We start from the raw sequence: 15,131 nt of genomic DNA, 5'->3' as shown, positions 1-15,131 counted from the left end.
GAGGTGGTGTGGAGGAGGAACCAAAGGTTTTGAGCAATAAGTGCTGGAGCTGCAAGTACCTCCAAAACTGACTTTGTGGCAACTGGAACTCTGCTTTAAGGTCGTTGAAGGACTTGAGAATCCTCCCCTGATACAGGTCTCCGAGAACAAGTATCCCTCTCTGGACCCACAGTCTCCAGAAAAACGGCGACTTGTTAATGCAGAGTTTGGGATTGAGCCATATGGAAGCCTCAGTATGAAGGTGGGAGTTAAAATTTAGTAGTAAGGCCACCTTCTTCCAGACCGTCTGCAGGAAAGAAAGAATGGGGTGGGTTTGTATATCCGGTGGGAGCTTGGTGGTTAAAATGTGCATCGGAGGGAGTGGTGAGCACAAAGTACTCTCCAGACTAAGCCATGGGGGGGCTCGTTCTGGAGGGAGAGCCCAGTGAACCATGTGTCTCAGACTGAAAGCATAATGGTAAAATAGTAGATTTGGGACCCCCAGGCCACCCGACTCTACTGGTTGCTGTAGCTTTTTAAGCTTTATTCTAGGGCGTCTGTTATTCCATATGAATTGGTTGCATAATCTGTCAAATTGATGGAAATATTTTGATGGGATTTTTAGCGGGAGTGTTTGTAGTAGGTAATTAAATTTTGGAGCACAATTCATTTTGATGATGTTAACTTTACCCCAAAGGGTGAGAAACAAAGGGGACCATCTAATTATGTCGGTTCTGAACTTGTCCAATAGAGGTTCAAAATTAGCCTGAACTATGTTGTATAACAAACGGGGGAATGTAATGCCCAAGTATTTAATACCAGTCCGAGGCCAGCTGAAATCCCCTGGCTGGAACAGGGTTTTGGGGCAGAAGGCTGTCAGAGGGAGCGCTTCAGACTTTGACCAATTTACTCTATATCCTGATATATTAGAGAACCGGTTAATAATTCTTAAGAGAGCAGGTAGAGATCGTTCTGGCTGTGATATTAGGACCAGGGCGTCATCAGCATAGAGCATCAATTTGTGATTATTATTGTGGACCTGGATACCTGGAAAATCAGGGTCTCTACGTATTGTCGCTGCCAGAGGCTTTAAAGCTAAAGCAAAAAGCAGAGGACTCAGTGGGCAGCCCTGTCTTGTACCCCTGTGGAGGTCGAAGGACTGTGATATAATACGGTTCATTAGTATTGATGCTCTTGGATTGTTGTAGAGAAGTTTGACCCACCTTATGAATTTTGGGCCAAAGCCAAATGCTTCCATTACACAAAATAGAAAACGCCACTCTACCCTGTCGAATGCTTTCTCTGCATCTAAGGAGAGGGCTATAGCTGGAGAAAAGTCCCCCGTAGGGGATTTATTCTGGGTTGCCCACATAATATCAATTAGGCGTCTAATATTATTGGCAGAGCAGCGAGTCCGAATAAAACCAACTTGGTCGGGGTGTATTAAGGAAGTCATGACCTTATCTAATCTGGTTGCTAGTACCTTGGCTAAAATTTTGCAATCGCAATTGATCAAGCTTATTGGTCTGTAACTCTTACAGTCAAGCGGGTCTTTGTTTTTCTTTAAGACAAGGGAAATAAGTGCCTCTGACAGTGTTGGTGGCAGGCTGCCCTTATCCAGGGCCTCCTCAAACATTTGCAGGAGCAGAGGGGAGAGCTCCTCTGGAAAGTTCCTGTAAAACTCTGCTGTAAACCCATCCAACCCAGGGGCCTTGTCAATTGGCAGATTTTTGATTACCCTTAAGATCTCTTCCCTTGAAATTGGGGCGTCCAGGGAGTCCACCTGTGTCTCAGAGAGAGTTGGGAGGTTAAGGGGGGAGAGAAAACTGTTAATTTCCTGAGAGTTTGCTTGTATTTCTGAGGAGTAGAGTTGCATATAGAAATCTCTGAAGGCTTCATTCACTTCAGAGGGTTTTGACACCATAGTGCCATCCTGTGCTCTAATTGCTGCTATGATAGTCTGAGCTTCTTTTTGTTTAATATATCTTGCAAGCAGTTTGCCAGGTTTATCTCCATCTTCGAAGTATTTCTGCCTAGCCCGAAATAGAGAAAACTCCATTTTCTGAGTCAGAATTGAGTTAAACTCATATTTAAGTCTAGTTAGGTGGGTCAAATTTGCCGAGCTCATGTCTGCCTTAAAAGCGGCTTCAGCTATGGCAATCTTCCTCTCCAGGTCTATCTGCTTGGATAGAGCAGTTCTTTTCCTATATGAGGCATGCTGGATGATGAACCCTCTAATAAAAGCTTTCAAAGCTTCCCATGCTACACCCGCACTGGGAGCTGTAGAGAGGTTAATTTCTATATAAGAATTGATCTGCTCTCTCAAGGAGTGGAAAAAGTTGGGATCATTTAAAAGGCTTGAGTTTAGCCTCCATCTGGGAGACTTGGGGGGGCTACCAAATGAGCTCAGATGTAGGAGCACCGGGGCGTGGTCAGAAACGTGTATACTACCAATAGAGCAGGACGTTGCTGAGGGCATGATAGAATTTGACACAAGAAAATAATCTATTCTTGACAGAGTGTTGTGGGGGGCAGAATAAAAGGTGTAATCTCTTGCGGATGGGTTGAATACTCTCCATACGTCCACCAGACCCAAGGTCCTACACATTTTTATAGCGACCGAAGCTGATCTAGAGTGTCGCTGTGAGGGGGTGCTTCGATCCTGTATATCATCCATGACCAAATTGAAGTCCCCTGCTATCAGGATTGGGTAGTCGCCCATATCACTAATTTTGCATTCCAAGTTTCCAAAAAAGGTGGGGTCGTCAATGTTTGGTGCATAGACATTGCTTAAAATCATCCTATGGCCTTGAATCTCAGCCAAGAGTAGCAATGTCCGCCCATCTTCATCCTTAATCATCCGGGAGCATTTAAACTGTAACTGCTTATGAATTAAAATTGCGACACCCCTACTCTGACTGCTGCCACACGAAAAAAATACCTGACCCACCCAATCACGGCAAAGTTTATCGGACTCTTGGGGAGACAAGTGAGTCTCTTGAAGAAAGACAATGTCAACTTTTTTTGATTTGATAAATGTCATGATCTTCTTTTTTTTGATTGGATGGTTAAGGCCTTTTACATTCCAGGTCATCAAAGTAAGGGCCCTCTGTTGCTTATTCGCCATCATGCAATAAGTATCAGACGCATAGCAGTGGGGTAACTTATTAGTAGAACCAGGAGTTCAGTACCGAGTGGACAATATTTGGAAGGCTGGCTGTAAGAAAAATGGGGGGGTTTGGAAGTAAATAAAAATAACAACTGATAAACATTTAAACAGATACGTCCGGGGTAACCGAGAACACTAGTCACCCTCGGGTGGGCTATGAGCCCCAGAAAGCAAAACATAAACTTTATGGTCCGTGACTCTAACCAGTCGAACAGTCACAAACAGGACCCGTCGCCAGCAGCAGCAGCATATTAAGTCGTCGTAATGTGAGGAAAACAGTCATTCTGGGACTTAGCTAACTGAACAGACCTCTATGCAGGTTGGTTAGAACTGTCCCCTGACAAACTGAAAACGGCTTCATGACAACTGAATTACTAAAAGAGGAATTTAACAGTCTTAGTGAGCTTCTCTACCAAGCAGATTGTGTTGTATTCTCAAAAGTAGCACAACTGAATAAATCAAATAAAGCTGCGAAGCCCTATAATATTGAAACTAAACAGTTAAGAGGTGCAAAGTATAGCGTGTATAGTGTGTTAATTAACGCTAGGGCGAAAAGAAAAAAAAAGGGTAGTGTTTAAATCGAAGCCCTGACTGTAAATAACTCAAGGTAAAGACAGAATGTAGTCCTGGGCTTTTTTGGGGTCAGTAAACTCACGTCTGCCCTCCGTCATTTTCAGCACCAGCACCGCTGGGAACAGTAGGGAGAACTTTATCTTCCTTTCGTGCAGCAGCCGTTTACAGGGATTAAATGCCGCTCGTTTGTCCGTGACAAGTTTGGAGTAGTCAGGGAAGATCATAATGCGGTGGCCGTTCCAGTTCAGTTGTCCCAGCCTCCGCGCAGCTTCCATGATCTGCTCCCTGTCCTGGAACCGCAGAAATCGGGCGATGATGACCCTCGGGGGATGACCGTCAGGTTTGCGTCTCACCAGGCTGCGGTGTGCGCGGTCAATCTCCAGCCCACCCGGGAAGTCGACCTTCAGGAGTTGTGGGATCGCGTTGCGCACAAATGCTAGAGCGTCCGAGCCCTCGCAGCCTTCTGGAAAGCCGGCGAAGCGCAGGTTGTTCCTCTGTCCTCTGTTTTCGATGTCGTCTAATTTCTGTCGTAGAGCGTTCACCTCGTCACTAGTAGCAGGAGGATTTTCCTTTAGCGCTCTGCTAGCATCCTCAAGGAAATCTAAACGAGACTCAGCGTTGCTTATTCGAGTAACCATATCCGCTAGCTTAGCCTCCACTGCCCTCGTAGCAGTTTGGATAGCGTTCAGCTTGCTCTCTTGTGTCTCGGAGGTTTCCTTAAGTAGCACGTAAATACTTGCAATGTCTTTGGCCATTTGTTCAGTTGTAGCAGTTTGAATAGTATCCGACATTGGAGGTGAGGGCGGGTGCACATCATTAGCTTTCGCCGAGGTTTCCTTGCTAGCGCCTTCTTGCCGTCGAAGCGTAAGTTTTTGTTGGTGACTCGGCATTTCTAAGCTTTCACAAAGAGTCTTCAAGCTTCCCACTGTCCTGAGGTTATATTTTGTAAGTGCTGTGTAGCGTAATGCTCTAAGTCCAATGCAAATTAGCTGCCGCTGCGACGGAGCTTCCCCATTCAAGCTGCCATCTTGACCGCCTACGTCACCGGAATCTCACTTTGTTTTTTTAAAACCAGGCTACAGAGTCCCTTCTGTGCATCCTCCGACATGCCAACAAAGGAGGCTGTAAAAAGAACAAAACAAATAAATATGAGAAAAGTAAAAAAAAACAAACAAAAAAAAAACCCCTCACCTCATAAACACAAGGAATTAGGATGCTGTAATTAAACATTTTTTTAAAAGGGAGAAGGCAGTGTTAGCTAGCAATCTAGATATAGGTAAAAGATCCAGTAAGACTTTAGCATCTGCTCTTATTTTCAATCGATTCATCAAAAAATTAATAAATAAATAAAGTGCTTACAGTCTGAGGAGATTGTCCCCAACACCACAGAACGCATTCGCAACACTGTCCAGTGATGCCGCATCTCCCTGCAAAGGATCATCTCCTCCTCTCTCAGGCGCCTCACAGCCATCACCTTCTCAAAGACCTTTCTCTTTGTCCGGAGGTCAGCAGCAGCTACAGTTTAACAACATCAGATGGGAAAACATAGTAGCATATTATGATTCAAGAACAAAACATTCAACTACTGCTCAGATACTGGGAGCTTGTTTAAAAAGGATATTTATAAATCAAGAGCTTACGTTCACTTGTGCTCTGCCAGGGCCAAACGTCGGTCTGCATGAGGGCATCACTGGATACGATTTGCTTTGTTGGTTCAGCGAGCTTGTTGTAGTCGTCAACAGCAGCCGCCAAGCGTTTCTTCTCAACTAAGATGACCTTGCGAATTCTGTGTCGCCTCTCGTTGCTATCTGTAAATAATCATAAAAAATTCACACCTTCACATAATGTATATAGTTTCATTTTAATCTACACTCATCAATTTGTTTGCTAGAACAAATCACATCCAGCTTAAACAAACCTGGATCTGATTTTATTCTGTTTACAAAGTAGCTGCACAAGCTGTGCAAACTAAGTATCAAACGGTCCGTTTCAAAGAAACTGGGACGTACCATTTTGTCTGTAAAGACTTTGTGTTCGCACTCTGATGATGACGACAAGCTCCTCTATTCGTGCCTGCAACGCTCCAAGGCTGCCATCAGTTTGATCACTTTCTAAGTGAGAGGAATATTAATCAGAATACAGGATGAGTAACAGTCACCAAACTACAGTGGACTCTGTAATCACTGACTTGATGACATTCATTATAAGACATCTGGAGCCTTCATGTGCTGCTATCTCATGATAATCATGAGATAACAAGTATGTTGGTGTTCAGGTTTATAAAACCAACTAGTACGACATCATTTCAACCCAGGTTCTATCCAATTTGATGAAACGCAACAACTCTGCCATAAATTTGCTTTTACAAGGCTTATTTTTCATTGTTTGTTGACACTGTCAGAAAGATCTTAACTCTAAGTTCTTTAATGAGGCCATGGTGGGTCCTATTGTTATACATGAGTGCATTATATTGAGACTCACCTTCAGCCCATTTCTGCACATCGGCCACCCATTGCTGCAGTGTATCGTCATCCACACCCAGCTCATTTCTGGTCGCATTCAGGCTCTCCACTTGTTCTCTAAGGATCCTTATGATCTAAAAATGCATTCATAAATGTCATTCATATTGACATTAACCCTTTAGAGCCGATCGGAGCGGGAACGCTCTGTTTTGCGTAACTATTTTTAAATCCCAGTAGCACTGCAACCACGTGAGCTAGCGCAAAAAATTTTTTTGCATATGAAACCGGAGGAGTTGTACTTACATCTTATGCCATCAGCTTGTCCTAGGTCACGGTTTCCTTCCACATAAAGCTTTGCAAAACCTGCATAAAAAGCGCTTGCAGGAACAAAAACATAATATTCCAGAAACACACTTTGCCAATCCGATCAGCTGTTCATAACACTTCCTACGTTGGAATAGACGTCAGCGCGAACTTTTGCATTTCCGCCATTACCTGCCCAAAACCGGAAGTGACGTCATTTTCGCGGAAATGTAGTCTTTTTTGCCATCAGGGCCTCAGGGCATATACTGGTCTTTTTAAAAGTTATCTTTGACTTTATGACTTTCTGTGTCGTTTCTGGGATGCTTAGGACTCATATTGCACTGCTGGAAATAGTTTATTTTGATGCATATGCTGCTTTTTTGCAAATTTGCAGTATAATATTTATTTTCGTTTTTCCTGCAGTGTATAAAAATTGGTGTATTTCAAAAATAAAACTATGAAGACACTCAAAATAAATTTCCTGTGGTGGGAAACTATTTTGTGCAACTTTTTTGTATTTATAGTTTTGAGGGATAAGCCTCTTAAATTTCTCTAACTACAAATATATATTAAAAAAATCAAAAACGATTTTCAATTTATTTGTAGTTTATTGCACTTTTTTGCAATTTATGTAATTACTATGCACTTAATGAATACATATTATTAAAATCTGGGCTATAATGGTTGTATTGATGTATAGCAACTTGAAATGCTCCCAAAAATGGCTCCACAGCATGTAGAAATCTAATATAAGCTCTGGCGGACTTGGTTCTATGGTAGGTCTTAAAGGGTTAAAAGAGTACTGGTGTTTTCCCCCCATTACCACACACATTAAAATGGGTGTTGAAAAAATGACCTTTAGATATTGCTGGCTCAAAGTGCGGCCCAGTTGTTCCACTTTCCTTTTGTTCCACCCCAAAGCCAGGAGGGTCAGCATGTCTGTTCGCCCTGCATTTCAGTTAGTATACAAATTAGAATTAATGAGCAGGAGACTGAGTGGAATCTCAGACACAGACACACACCTGCTTTAGACATGTACTTCGTTGTGATGGCCGCCCTAGACAGGAAACTGTTTACTTGTTACTTCTCCAACTGTTGAACCGGCCCCATCCTGAAACGCACCTCCCCATTTGATCTATAGAAAGGAGGTCACAATACATGACTGCTGAATTCATTCAACCTTATAACAAAATGTCTCAAACTAATCCAAAACTACAAGCTGCAGTATACCTCGCATTTCCAAGTGTGAGCCTTTGCATGCATGACGGAGAGAAAAGGACGCATTGACAAGAGGTTCCTCAGCTCAGGGCACTGCTGAGCCACCTTGGTTGAATAGGGGAAATATTTACAGGCCACATCGGAGCAAAGGAACGTAATATGTCCTGGGACGTTAGCTGCCAACTTCCTCTGGAGAAAAAGGGGGTAAGCAAAGATCTCCCCTCGAAACATGTTCAATGCAGCTAAGAGGACTCCGTGGCGACAAACAGCTATTTCCATGCCCTCCTCATCCAACTTCCCAGTGGACTTTTTGGACGACTCCTTTGCTGCAGTCCAAGATGAAGATCCGCACAACCCTTTCCCCGGGACCTATACACTCAAAGATTTTAACATAAAAGACATGACATGATTAAGCCCTATCAGGGACAAACTTTTTAAAACAAATGCATAACAATTAGCTGAATTAGCCTCGAGTCACACAAGACCTCATATCTCCCCAGGACAGCATTGATAACACAAAATAAAAATCATGTTGTTTTTTTTAAATACACATGGTGACAAAATTAAGTACACATTAAGATAAAGTAAAGTAAATGGTATTACGACAACACCAAGAGAAAAATAAAAAAAAAATATCGACCCATCCATATATGTCTACACACACACACACACACACACACACACACACACACACACACACACGTATGTGTATATGGTTATGGCATTAACGTCATTTTAACAAGATTAACGCTAACAGCACTAATATATATGTGTATCTTACGTTATTTGTGTGTCTCTGGATGTATTTCACAAACTCAGCAACTTCCTCATCTTTTTCAATGAAGATACCTTTAAAGTTCCCCTGCTCTGAAGTGCTGAACGAACACAGTGACAGTTGTTTGAAAAGAAACATTAAAATAAATTTTTCTACAAATCCATATTTGACTTATGTCCACAATGCATAACGTACCTTGCATTAGACTGAAAGCGATAAAGCTTGCGGTTTCCATCAACTGAGACGGCAAGCATGTCTGGAGTGCAGGCAGGGCAGCTAAAGCATGGCTCCTTGCACATCCTGTCCATCTCAAACTTTACAGCACTCCACTCCAAGAAACTTTTACTGAAGGCATCAGCTGATATTCGGCCATTCTTTTACATAGAGGACATACAACAGAATATTCAAGGACAGTCATCATAAACATTGATTTGCACAATTTCCTTAAACTTAGCAAATTTAGAAACTCACCCTTCCAAAATGGGCTGTTCGTTCATCCAGCATTTTGACAAATGCCTTAAGTGACATCCCTGGTGCAGCCTTCTTAATGTCATAGAAAGACTGAAAGACATCCATTGAAAACAGGGTGCAGAAATTTAAGGTGCCAGGCCAATATCCACTACCCAGGATGTCCTTAACTGAGGGGGACCACATTAGGCCACAGCTGGTGCAGCTCACCACTGGCAGTGCAAGGTTATAACGGCCTTTAGAAAGGATAAGGATAAATTCAGTCATGGCTCAAAGCATTCATTTTTTTCATGTTGTTTTCAAATCGGTCTGGTAAATCCAAATGACCTTTGACAGGTGCCCACATATACTGCGGGCAGGGTAATTAAAACCAAGATAGCAATGCACAATTTGCAATAAAACCTCCAAACACATCTATTGTGTATGTAGTGTGTGACAAAAGGGCAACTTACCATTTATGGTTACAAGAGCCATAATTGCGCCGGGTGAAACCTCAACGTTACCTGCTGGGCAGTCACACACATGGTCTGGCCTTTGCACAGGCAACAGCCGAACTAACATTAAAACACACAATATATATAAAAAGAATTAGAAATTAACTGATACACAATAAATATACAATAACAGCACCCACTCATACTCATACATAGCAAGAAATGCATAAGACTTAAAAACTGTACCTATTGGCTTGTGAAACTCTGATGAAGGCTGCAAAAACCCTCCTGTTACTGCCTCTCTGTTGTGCAGGACAAAGCGTGTGTGAACTGCAATATCACAGTCAGCACAAAGGAATGGAAGAGGCAGGCAGTCCAGACACCTCACAACTACTTGTTTGCCACACTGACACACACGGTTTGCGAGGACACCATATTTCTGATCGCCCAGTGAGTAGCAGCTGACTCAGACGACGTCTCACAAATCATGGCTGCGTCCTCTTCTCCATCCTCCAACAACTGAAGGAGCTCCTGACGAAGCACCTCAGTTCCATACATTAACAGAAAAAAAATAAAGAAAGGAAGAAACTCTTCCACAAAGTGAAAAACACTCTAGGCAAAAGTGAAAAACACTCTAGGCAGTATGTTTCTTAGGACTCCACAAAAGCCCTGCATAACTCAACTATAACAACAAATATAAAAGTAAACAGAAATCACAACATATACAAGAAGGTAAAGTACCTTTTGTTGGGTTGACACTGGCAACATAACCAGGTTCTTCACGTGGACATTGATGCTGCTCTCTGGACAATGGGGGGGGGGGGGGGGGGGGGAAATGAAGAATATTTACTTACTGAAATTCTTTGGTGAAAACAAGTTGTGAGATAAAATCAATGGTTGCGTGAACACCGGCCACGTGGCATGCAACTAGTACTTCGACTGGTTGATGGTCTTTGAGGAATAAAAGCTCCCTGTCTGTCACGTGTTTTCCAGCGCACTGGTCTTGGCTGAGGTTCACTCTGTGCATCATTCTACGCAATTAACAAGGAAAAAAGGGAACACCTAAAATACAGTCCATGATTAAAGCAAAGATTATCAAACATCTTAAGTTAACCAACTTAATTTGACATAAACTTTAAACAAAAATTCAAATAACATAACGTTTACTCCGTACAAAATATTAGACAAGCGTGTTCCCTCTTTAACAACTGTTTCCACTAAAATGTTACCTGCATATCTTGAAGGAGTTCGTCAGCAGCCTGAAGCTCTTCCTCCAGCTCGGGATCCTCTGAATCACTCATTTTCAAGCTAAAGAGGAAAGAGATTTTTGCAGAACTCAGTGACATAAACACATAACTAACGCAACTCAAATGATTTTCAGTCTTGGCGCTCCGGTTAATGTTAGCAATTAACGTTAGCATCATCAGTTTGTAAAGAGCTAGCAGAACTCTTAGCGCAAAAACTGCTTTACGCACCATGTGAGTGTATTTTGCAGCACACAAGTCCTTTAACGTTTGTAATAGATTTAATCCATCATCGTTGGATTAAATGGCTAATGCTGCAGTAGCCACGTGTAGTCGTTACCTAGCAAGCATGCTGACGGTAGCTGTAGCCATTTTTAAATACATTACACCGTTTCCGAGCTCAGTCACCTCTGTTTGTTTGAAGCTTTTATGAAAAAACAAACTTTGAAACACACATCAAAGTATTACTTTAAATATATGTGTAGTGGCAATTCCTTTACTTTTAAAAGATCAAACGTCCCACAATTTAAAGTCCACAAGCCACTGCTGCATTGAGGTAATATTTCGTACGCAGGCAAAAGAAGTCCATTGTCCAAACCTTTTAGTTGAGAGTTTTGGTTTATTTATCCATCTTGGCAAGCAATAACAAGATCCTTCCTGCTGCTTCTCCTGCTCTGGTAAAAAACCATAGGCCCACCCCAATGCATGCTGGTCCTATACCAGTCTCTTTATTTATAGAAACAAAATGGCCCTACAGCTCTTACTAACTAATTTAACAAAATAACAACAAACAAAACAAATCATTTAAAACAAAATATTAACCGACAAATAAACCCCAAAATATAAATAAACTAACAACAAACTTTAACTAATTTCAAAATAATAAAAAAATAAAGAACAAATAGCTCCAACAATATGTATTTTTTACTAGGGCTGGGTATCGTCACTGATTTCTAGAATCGATTCAATTCCGATTCTGTTAGGATGCCTGGGTCGACGACCCAGGGTTTTTGAGTTTATGATATTATTTATACTGTCTAGTTTTTGGTTTCTTTGAGTTCTGTCTTTTGGCTTAGGTCTCTGTCTTCTTTAGTTGCTCTGTCTCCCCTGTCACCTGCATCCCCTTGTCTAGTTCGCGTCTATGTGTATCTTAAGTTCCTATATCCCCGTGTTCAGTCAGTGTCTGTGTCTGCCCTGTTCCCACGTCTCTGTTCCCTTTGTAGTGCCTGCTTATGAGCCTGTGTCTTTGTTCAGTCTGTGTTATGTGTTTCCTGTTTTACTTTAAAAGTCCATGTCTGATGTTAATGTGTCTGGTTTTGCTTCCTCTTGTCTCGTTAGGCCTGATTTGCCCCAGCTGTGTTTCCCTCCTGTTACCCATTCCCTGATTGCTCCCTCTGTGTATTTAAGCCCTGTGTTTCTTAGTGTCTGGGTCGTGATCTACCGTTTACTTTGCTGTGTGTTTTGTCAATCCGCTGGTGTTAGTTTATTTTTTTGAGTTTTTCCAGTTATGTTATGTTTGCGTTCAGCATTAAAGCTGTTTTGGTTTAAGTTCTGTCTCCGGAGTCTACACCTTGGGTCCTATTCCTGCCTGCACACAGCCTCACCTAACAGATTCACAAGGTCCCGAATCGATTCGATCCACGATTCGATTTCATTCGATTTGAATCTGGGAAATTTTGACAGTCAGAAATATAATTCAGATCAGTACATTTACATATTTTTGTATCTATAAAAAGGAAGCTGACACACGCAAGACTTTATCAAAGGTGTGAGCATCACAGCAGATGCCTTTGTGTCAAAGTAGCTGAGGATAAAACACAGAAAAACATGAAGGCGATTTTCCTGGCCTAGATTTTATAAAAATATTCTGCAGTACATCAAAAACGAAAGAAAACCATTAATCAACATATGAACATCACCTCTGATGTTACAGCGGTTTTATTAGAGACACGGCGTTTTGCATTTTGAATAATTTTAAAAAGTTTACATTTGTTCAGTATTGAACAGCAGAAATTAGGTTTTCTATTCGGAAGTATATAAAACGAAAAAAAAACGTAGGCCGACAGCGCTGTAAACAACGGTAGACTTGTGCCTAACAAGCAAGCAAATAATGAAGTACAAAGAGAGAGAGAGAGGGAGAGAGAGGGAGAGAGAGCTGCGCATCGCAATGGAAGCAAAACAGTAAAAGAGTGAATCCATGACGATGTTTATGTGAAGCGTAGTTTGGATCTTCTTTTGCTGCTGGTTCAGTCAATATTGTTTTGGAGAGACATCAAACTAACAGCTTTAGAATCAGCGCATAAAGGGCGTGAACACAAAGCGCCGACAGATCAGAATCAGCGAGCTGTCGGCTTTCAGCCCCGACCGTGAGAAAGGCGACATCTAACTGATTCTGATCCGCGGGTCGCGCTGTGTGTTTAAGTCTATGTGCAGAAGCCTGTACCTGCTCTCATTTACTGTCTTAGCTGTTTGGTGGTTGTTGAAAGTTTGTGAGATTTCACCAGAGATTCTGGCATTTCGGGCAAAATAAATTTATATTAAAAAATCGATTCAGAATTTTAATGAATCGATTTTACGTTATCCAAGCCAGAATCGATTTTAATCGATGAATCGATTATAAAAACCCACCCCTATTTTTTACATACCTGCATTAGAATAAATCAGTTCCGCCTCATTTTCTTATTCTTATAAATGGGTCTCTCCGTTCTCCCATCAGCCTTTGCTTACACAGGTTGCGTCTGATTGGCTGGAGCCGAGCGCATCCAAAACTAACAGGAGTGGTGAATGAATCTATAAATGTGTTTTACGTGTGAAATGAAAATAATAAACCTAACAAAGGATTATGTACATTAAATCTGCGCACTTTCAGATCGTGAATCAGTTTGGAAAACACTGTGTGATGGCCACAACAGTTGAATTATCAGTGATACTTTCATGTGTTTTTGTTGAGAAATGTTAACGATGTCATTAAAAGAAAGCATTAAATTAGGGAGAAAAACCCGTTCGCGGAGAGGGTCCCCGGTTCTCCAGTTGTCATGTTTCGCTGTGACGGGGTTATTATTGGAGTAAATGGATGGCTGGAGCCTCTGCTCGAAGCGTCTCTGATCGCCGCGAGCGGGTTCATATTGGAATGAATTGACAACCCACAGCGTCACATAAAAACGTGGAAGGGTACCTTAGGCGTCAGCATGAGAAGTTAAGGGACGTGACAAATCGTCATTATTTTACGCGTCGGGAGTGAGAACGGGTTGTAATTGTGCTGATCCTCGGGTTGGGGGATTTATGTTTGTACTGGAGCGCAAAATTCAAACCAATGGAAGATGGACAACAAAAGTTCAAAGCCATCAGGTGCTCAGGTTAGAAAAAAGAGAAAAGATGCAGGTAAGCAGACGTGTGATTGGATAATGGCAGGTCATCCTGAACCAATCAGACTAAACTCCAAACAATACCTTATGTTACAGATTTTAATATTAATTAGTCATTGTTACTTGTTGATTTGTCCTTTTCTCATTGTGTGACGAATTATGACGACTGTTTGGTAGCTGTTATTGTCTCTCTCTCTCTCTCTTCATGTGTGTTTCTCTGGTGAAACAATAGTTTTGTGTTAATGTACAATACTTAATATGTTTTGTGTGTGTGTGTGTGTAAAGTTCCACAATACACGTGGAACTTTACACACACACACACACATTTGTTTTTTTTATCTGTTTTTGTATCTTGCAAATAAACCTTTAAAAAAAAATAAAATTTTATTATGTATTTATTTTTGGCCTACATCAGTAAGAAATGCCAAATTATATACACAAAGTTATAGGAATCACCACTCCTGTTATTCATGATGATTTCAGTAACATCACATAATAACATGTAACGTCCTGTAAGCACAGTCTGCCTGTGTCTTTTCTCTGCAAATGAACATTTTCAGCCAATATAGGTAATACATCAACATGGCTGCCGTGGCTAAGTTAGGAATATTTATAATGTCATTTCAAAACTTGCATATGATCTGCAATTTGTAGCAGATCTACTGACTGTCACAGAGCAGCTGGAGCAGTCTCAAATGCAGGTCAGTCCACTGCTGCCCCCTGTGGCCAAGTGCCATAGCTACTGCTGGATGAACTCGTGACACATCTGCACCTGTTTCTATGAACACATTTAGTCTGAGTGGCTGCACTTACACTGGTGCATTCAAACATATTGAAAGATGCCAGCGATGTGGATTGTCAAGACTCAAACCAACCATTGAGCAAAGACAGCAGGATCACTTGTTTCTGTTTGTTATACAGCCAGATTTACTCGTGACACACATGTGCAGCTGCTTTATCACCTATTCTGAATTTGTTTCAAGCACAATACATTTGTTACACATGTTGGGATATTGTGTTTGTTTTAAATGTTATATACCTATGTGGTATGTGACTTTTGTTGCCATGACGCCAGGTCTCTCTTGGAAATGAGATTTTTAATCTCAATGAGATTTTTTTTACCTGGATAAATAAAGGACTA

The 15,131-nt window shown here is 41.5% G+C and overlaps 1 long non-coding RNA gene across 1 annotated transcript; it reads right to left on the bottom strand.

The window, feature by feature from the left end:
* Positions 1-8,790: 8,790 nt before the first annotated feature.
* On the bottom strand, positions 8,791-9,420 carry LOC113018344 (uncharacterized). Its single transcript, XR_003271773.1, has 3 exons — positions 9,400-9,420; positions 8,951-9,183; positions 8,791-8,853 (listed from the first exon to the last, which is right to left on the bottom strand). It is a non-coding gene; the product is annotated as an uncharacterized LOC113018344 (long non-coding RNA).
* Between the last annotated feature and the right edge of the window lie 5,711 nt (positions 9,421-15,131).

This window comes from Astatotilapia calliptera, unplaced genomic scaffold, assembly GCF_900246225.1.
Source record: "Astatotilapia calliptera unplaced genomic scaffold, fAstCal1.2 U_scaffold_65, whole genome shotgun sequence".
In the NCBI taxonomy this organism is placed as follows: domain Eukaryota; kingdom Metazoa; phylum Chordata; class Actinopteri; order Cichliformes; family Cichlidae; genus Astatotilapia; species Astatotilapia calliptera.
This window is presented reverse-complemented; position numbering and strand designations above follow the sequence as displayed.